Raw genomic sequence first — 8,397 nt, forward strand, 5'->3', positions numbered from 1 at the left:
CCACTTATCTGTTTCACTGTCTCTGCCTTGAATCTGTCCTACCCTCTTCCTAACCTACACCATACCTCTGTCTACTACCACCATCTTCCGTGTCGCCGCCTAACTCTTGTAAGTCCTACACTTTACCTAATCAACATCATACCAATGCCTACTACACCCTTTTCGCCTTAACTGGGCTAAAATTTCCGTCCATTTGCTGCCTATTTCATGAAGCCCAGAGTTAGAACAGGACATTACTATAGCTCTACATTCTTCCCATGGCACTTTTTCAAGTGTTAAAAGTTTTGTTAAACCTAAGCATTAAAGATGGAGAGAGGTCAGTTTTACGTCAACTTAGGGTAAAACAAATACAGCTACCGATACCACTATCACCATCTGTGCCTTCTTTCTATCTTACCTTCCTCCTGTCCCCATTCATGGCTTTACCCTTTTTAACCTGGTAAGCGCGAGGATGTAATCTTTTTCTTTTTCTTCCCACCACCTGATAATTACTCGTACATTCAGCAAAGGATACGCCAGTGTAATTTTACAAACCAAATAAACGACCTCTCCCACTGAAATGATTAACTTCTACCCTCGGATTAGGCCTACGTATTTTTACCTCCGCCGACGAAGTTGGAGGAGGTTTTGTATTCACCTATGTTTGTCTGTTTGTTTCTTTGTTTGTCCTGACGATATCTCCAAAAGTTCTCAATGAATTTCAATGAAATTTGGTGGAGGGGTGGGCCATGGGCCAAGAAAGAACTGATTAAATTTGGAAGCGGATCCGGATCCTATGTAGCCCGCACATCTCCAAAAGTTTTCAAGGAATTTCAATAGCTAATATTTTGTGGAGGAATAGACCGTGGGTCAAGGAACAATTGATTATATTTGGGGGCGGCTCTGGATCCTGTGTATTCCACATAATATCTCCACGGATCCGGATCCGAATCCTTTTTAATGGCAACGGCAATAGTGGAGGTATGCGCTCTCTGACTGTTTTCTAGTTCATTCTACTCTTGCTACCTAGAGAAAATTTATTGTATTTAGGAATGATATCTGCAAGTAAAATGGTTTATTACGGCAGTATCATAACCCTGCTGTGTGAAAGGCCTACCTTAAGGAGAACAAAGTCGTCCGATGATAGTAAGAACAAAATACACAGGGTGGAGCGTAAATAGCGCTCCACTATAAATTCTCCTGGTGGTATCTTATGTGTTACTTGTGCAGCTCAGTCTGCTGGTGTGGGCGAGAGTACGACAGTGAGAGTACCGGTAACATATGCCTAGACGATGGGGGATAAATGTTAAAACGCTGAGGGAGCCGTCCCCGCAACACAGGACAAATCACGCGGTGGAGTGGAAGAGTTATATATGGACCAGCCTGTACAATACGGCACTGGACTGGCTGTGTTAATCTGCCCTCCATCTCACTAAAACCAATACGTTATCATCCAGCCTATGCTCTTGTCTCACGAAAATCAATATCAAACACTCTCTTCTCTAAGGTTGACAGCTGTCAAAGCGAAAGTCACTAGTGAAAACATCTAAATAAATCAATAAAAGGTCCAGCTTATATAAACTTTGGATGAAAATGACCAAGTTGATAGATACACACGTGCACGCGATGTGTGTGTGTGTGTGTGTGTGTGTGTGTGTGTGTGTGTGTGTGTGTGTGTGTGTGTGTGTGTGTGTGTCAGTTACCTCAATACACTGGCTTAGTCATCACATTTTTTTATTCACAGCATTTTGTCACACAAAAGTTGGTCATGTGAAGCCTACCCTGTGCTATAATGCTGTGAAGATGCTCATTTTATCTTCAATAATATCTAAGTACATACAATACTCGCGGTAACTGGTACTACTACTACTTCTACTACTACTACTACCAGCAGCAGCGTAATTCTCGGATTTTGCTGAAAGCTGGTGGACAGGTGAGCAGCGGGTCAAGTGCAGGTGATTAGATTTTAAGGAGAAACCTGATCCTGATGCAGGTTTACAAACAAATGTTATTGGCTCTGGCGGAGGTATGCGCTCTCTGATTTGTGTAACAAGGCAGACGAAGATCGTATAATTAATTAACGAAGGAACAACATAAAATTGTTCACCTGGCAGGCAAGAAGAACGACAGCAGTGAACCAAATTTTACTGGCGTTGGCGGAGGTACGGTATGCATTCTCACAGTGCTTTCTACTTTTCTTTTTTCGAACTGGCATACAGGCTACTTCACAGTTCGTTCCCTGAGGCCCAGCAGTCCCTCTATGTGTTACAAACCTTCACATGTCACTACTCTAACACTAATAACCACCATCCATACTCTGTCTCACTACAATAAGTGTGGCGGTACCAGCGGGGATGCTTTTATGACATGCGGTGAGTCTCCTGGAAGATCATCAGCTACAGTCTGTTTGAAAACAAATGACTCATCAAACTGTTCCCTGACCCAGCCCAAAACCAAACTCACGTTCTTTCACTCAAAATCTACTCATACCACCTGACCACCAACTGGTTCCGGTAAGCTCTCCGTCACTGATACTGGTACCGGTACACACTGAGTTCCTGCCCGTAATGTATCAATACCGGTGGCTGTACTACATCAGGTTCCTTTATACACCAGTTATTTGCACAGAGATTAATCTGTTGGATAAAATGTGATTAAATGGCTTCACTCTTACATAAACACCAGTGGCTAGGAATGATCGTGATGAGCAAGAGATTCGTAGACTAGCAAAGCGTAGCCTACCGGAAACTTCAGCTAAAGGAATACCTGGTACAATTTTGTTACTTGCTTTTGTTATGCCTTCATATCCCACATGTTGTCGCACTACCAAAGTCAGCACATAAACATACTGAAAACGATAGAAAACTACCCTCATTTCCATTTAGCTAAAATGTATTTATTATTACGTCAGACGGTTTCATTCACTTTGTTTTTAATTACAACAGAACGATCACGTGTTTCATATCATACTCTTGCTACCATCAGACACTTTCACCTGGCCTGGGAGAGAGACCTTCAACTCGACAGGTAAATATACAGGGTGGTTCATGTAACGGTAGACACAATGTTCCTCTTCCACTCCAGCGGAAGATTTATCGCGTTGCGAGGATGGCTCATTCAGCATATCAGTGTCGATCATATATCATTTAGTCATTTTCCACTCCCACTGCCACACCCACGCCCACACCAGCAGACTGCGCCGTCCCCGCACCACATAAGGTACATATTAGGTACCTGTATGTGAGTTCCTCCTAGACTGGTAAGTATGAACCAACCTGTATTGTACATGACCTTGGTTAAGCAGTACAAGAGGTGTTTCCTGAGTTGCATAAAATGGTATGGAGGGGAGGCAGTAAGAATATACCAATAACTGTCATCGTAGCGTTGACATTCACTGCTGAAAAACCTTAAAAATCGAATGAAAGTTGTGTTCCTAAAAACCAACTCTGTGTTCACTTTCGTTTAAGCTGGCCTACCGGTACGTGTTTTGGTGCACCAACATCACAGGATTCTGTACACCTGTGGCCAATTAGTTATTTTATCCTAACAAGTAAACAGATACAGGCTAGCTATATAGATGAGACATAAATAGACACATAGATAGATATGAGAGAGAGAGAGAGAGAGAGAGAGAGAGAGAGAGAGAGAGAGAGAGAGAGAGAGAGACTCAACGGTGCATGAAGGAGTCACACAAAAAAGCACTAAATAAATAAAAACCCAAGGCCATCCCGGTGTGCAGCAGGTTTTGTCATGACAGGTTCTTGGTGGATTGCCTTGGTGAAGCTGGCCTGACCTGGACACTGTCGTACGGTAACCCTGGTAGCCTATGTGTCTGTTCTTGATGCTCTTACGGCAGAATACTGAACTAACACTGACAGACTTCAGACTGGTTGGCTTACTGTATATACAGTACTCGTAGCCTGCCTGTATCTGAACAAGCCTCTCTCTCTCTCTCTCTCTCTCTCTCTCTCTCTCTAAATTTATATTATTTATATGTACTTATATATATTTATATATATGCCTGTGTATATACCGGGTATGTAATGCATATGTACAGTATATATGCATAAAACATACATGTATACTAAGCATACCACACACACACACACACACACACACACACGTATGCTGTATTCAGCAACTAAAAACCTTTACATGCACCCGGTGCACAAGGAAATTGACCCTCTCTATTTAAAAAAAAAAAAAAAAAAAAAAAGGGGGGGGGGTGGGGGGGGACCTCGAAGAGAATAAGATTATCCAGGGAATTTTTTTAAGGGGGTCAAAAACTGAACAAAAAAATGCTGAACTACGTACAGGCGAGGTCCAACCAGGCGGACAGGGAACTGCTTTTACCACTGAACACACTTATGGTGGCGTTCCTGTGGCCTTGGGAGACTCACTGCCATCTCTTAATTGGCTATACTGGTTACCGTACATTTAAGTTGCTTGGGATACAGTATTTCCTACCCTAACACCTTTTTCTTAGTTACTTATTTTGCACATTATAACTCAATACCTTCTTGTATGTTACTCAGGCAAACGTTACCATTATTCAGTCAACATGAGCAACATAGGCTACAGGAGAATGTTAAGGCGTAATATAGAGTAAATCACTAAGAAAGACGTGCTACGAAGCCTCTCATGTCACCTACAATACGAACCTTTATTTCCATCTCAAGCCCCTGAATCTGATCACCATAGCCTAATTCTCCTTCTAATCTCGCTATCCACGGACACCTTTATTTTTATGTATATCATTTATTTGACGGGGATTTTTGTCCTTTTGTAGCTTATTTCCCTTAGCTAGTTGGCAGCATAACACATACCATGGCTCTATACGGTAGCCTCTTCATGGCTGTTCACAGTAACGAGCAACATATAACATTACTCTCTTGTTACGGTTCAGCATTCATGACGAGCAACACATAACATTACTCTCTCGTTACGGTTCAGCATTCAATATGGATAGATGGCAGTTTTATGCCTAGTTAAAGTCAACAGAGTATAGTTTACTGGTAAGACACTCTCCTAACCAGAATAAATCGTCTGGCAGCAGCAAGACTACAAGATTATATACATCCGAGGGGTGAATGAGTTAAGGTTATACACCACCAAACTATTCCATTCAACCGAGAAGAGCCACCTTGTAGTGGTGGGATAATGAATAGTGTGAGTCATGTTACTCAATCCCGGGACGTTATTATTTAGATATTCTTGGCCTTCTCAGACGGTTTTTTTTTAACCCAGGAGAACCCTATGGTACAGACGCGCTAAATGAGGGCTATACCGGTATGTACGGTAACCCCTAAACTGAATACAATCGTCTGCTGGAAGGAAGAATTAATGTCGTATAAAAAATACAAGTCCTCAGGTTATAAAGGTTAAGGTCGTATACCGTACTTTAGCTGTACATTACCATATACATTAACTCCTTCACTACCATCATCTACTAGCCTACTTCATGTTTGTCGTCTTCATGTGCTTTTATTCAGCAGTTTTGTCCAGCATGTATTCTATGCCATTCTTCACTGTAAACCTTTTCTTAAGTCACCTTAGGACAGACTTTTCCAACTGGAGGAGTTAAACAAGCCTTATTAATCACTTCTCTTGTAACAAGAACTCTTTCGTATGTTGAATAAAATCGTTCAAAAAGGGCAAAAGTGAAAAAAATAAATAAATAAATAAAACACCAGACTGAATGGGTTCATTTTTCCTGTATTTTGTCCAATATTTTTTCAAGGCACTGTTCTTTACTGCTGAGTACATTGCCGATATTAGCCTAGATTTCATGGATCATAACCTTACATATAGCTATACCTACACATTCCATCAGTGTGTCGTGATGATATCGTTTAGAACGAAGCTTTAACGGAAGTAATTAATAACTGGTGAATGTGATACTGTCTTGGTCGCGTAATTGATGCTCATTCCTTCGGTGCTATGAAAACTGCTGATCGTTTTTCAGACTTCCAAACCTTGCACACTTAAATACCGGTATTCCATTGGTAATCCATAAGCATGTAGTTTGTAATTACCCTCACTCATGGTTGTCACAGCTCTAGTATTCTAAACCAGCTGCCGCCAGACGACACATTCAGCTAAGACTGAGTCACGGGAGTCTGAACGTTAACTTACAAGCTTTGCCAACTTAAATATTTTATCGGCGTTGCATGATCATAAAGTCTTCACTGAAGTACCAACGCAGGTACGCGTAATTTCTAACGAGAATGAGAATATGTTTTTGACCTTTTCCTTGAAGAGTAAATCCTGATAGGCTAGCTAACTTTTTCATTATCAGAACAGCTCAAGAATTGTTGTATTTCAGTAATATATATAGGCGATTTTAGGTAACCGAGAGTGAGTCACTGCAGCCCACGAGAGTTAACTTCCAAGGTGTACAAATTGAAATACCGGCACCGTATATATTCCATACCGTACGTCCCTTATGATGATCAAGTTTGAAATGAAGTGTCAATGCATGTGACTGATGACTGGAGAAATATACCGGTAAACCGTTTTCGAGTCTTTCGTCTAATCTGAAAATTTTGCTTTCTCATGGTCAGGAGAATTTCAGAATTCAATTCCAGGTAACACCAAGCGATTTTATGCAGCTGAATGTGAATTACAGAAGCCGGAGAGCGTTAACTGTCAACATTAACCCTTTCAATCCCATGACGTACCGTACTTTTATTATAGTCTAGCTATCTCCACACGGTTTTATTCATATGAGGAGAGTCCTACAGCAGCAAAGGGGTTTATTGCTATACCTAGTCCCTTATCAGATTAGAGGTAGCTATGCCACAGCAACACAGGGATTAATGGTTATATCTAATCCCTTATCAGATTAGGGAAGTGCCATAGCACAGGGGTTAATGAAGGTTATATTTGATCCATCAAGTTCCAACGCCAACAGTAGCATGAAATAACCTGAAAGTATTAAAAAAAAAAGGAAAATACGCCATGATACCAAAGGGGTTAACCCTCTCAAGGTGGGAATATCTCTACCATTCTATTCACAACTCCATACAATTTCATGGACCCGAGAGTGAGTCATGGGAGCCAGGGCGTCCACGTTCACATATCTTACGGTATTTCAGCCTTGTTATCTACACACAAATGTACTCAGTTTACGGGTCATTTTTCGAAGTGAAGGATTTAAATACGCTACATCGTTCACTCTGGCCTTAAGTTCGAGGTCTTTCGTAGGGTGAATAAAATGTGTTATATAACCGGCAAGAATAGCCGTTATCTGATTGATGGCGTTGAAATTCTCACCAGTAACCCTCTCATGGTGGGAATATCTCTAGCATTATATTCCAGATAAAGACAGTAATTCCAAAACACGTGATTGGTAACTGAATGTGAAACTGGTTTACGGGCTTTTATCTTGATATTACTGTAGCTACCAAATTCTGTGAAGACATCAGAGAGAGAGAGAGAGAGAGAGAGAGAGAGAGAGAGAGAGCAGACTCAACAGGTATGTGTATAAAACGTGACTTTCTCTGTCCATGACCTTACACACTCCCACAACCTGACCTTACCAACTCAGTTTTGCTGTACCGGTACCATGCAAATATTACTCACAGTTGACAATATACGCAACCTTGAACAGTTTATCAGAGAAATTACCAATATGCCGGAAATCGAACCCGGGACTCTCAGGTGAGAGCCAGGCAGCATTCCACTACACCACGACCAGGTAAAAGTTAACTCACGTTGTCACAATCTTGTAACCAACGTCCCTCCGCCCCCACTGTGGGCCTGAAGAGGATGAGTTAACCCCCTGGCACTCGGGCAAGTAGATGCTTTTAATCTATCCCAAACACTTACGGCAAGTCAGAATGAAGAGAGAACCTGTATTTTTTTCACAGGAAAAATCATCAGAGAAATTACCAATATGCCGGGAATCGAACCCGGGACTCTCAGGTGAGAGCCAGGCAGTATACCTATACACCACGACCAGGTAAAAGTTAACTCACGTTGTCACAATCTTGTAATCTCTTCATTCTGACTTGCCGTAAGTGTTTGGGATAGATTAAAAGCATCTACTTGCCCGAGTGCCAGGGGGTTAACTCATCCTCTTGATGCCCACAGTGGGGGCGGAGGGACGTTGGTTACAAGATTGTGACAACGTGAGTTAACTTTTACCTGGTCGTGGTGTAGTGGTATGCTGCCTGGCTCTCACCTGAGAGTCCCGGGTTCGATTTCCGGCATATTGATAATTTCTCTGATGATTTTTCCTGTGAAAAAAATACAGGTTCTCTCTTCATACAGGTTCTCTCTTGAACAGTTTACCTAGACTAACAGAGGACATCGATCTATCTATCTATCTATCCATCTATCTACCTGGGCCTCAGAGAGCGAATTCTTTAGTCTACGTCCAGATGAAAAAGAAAAAAAGATTAGAATCAAGTCTCA

The sequence above is a fragment of the Coenobita brevimanus genome, chromosome 107 (assembly GCF_032717465.1).
Source record: "Coenobita brevimanus isolate Jiangsu-jjx chromosome 107, ASM3271746v2, whole genome shotgun sequence".
In the NCBI taxonomy this organism is placed as follows: Eukaryota; Metazoa; Arthropoda; class Malacostraca; order Decapoda; family Coenobitidae; genus Coenobita; species Coenobita brevimanus.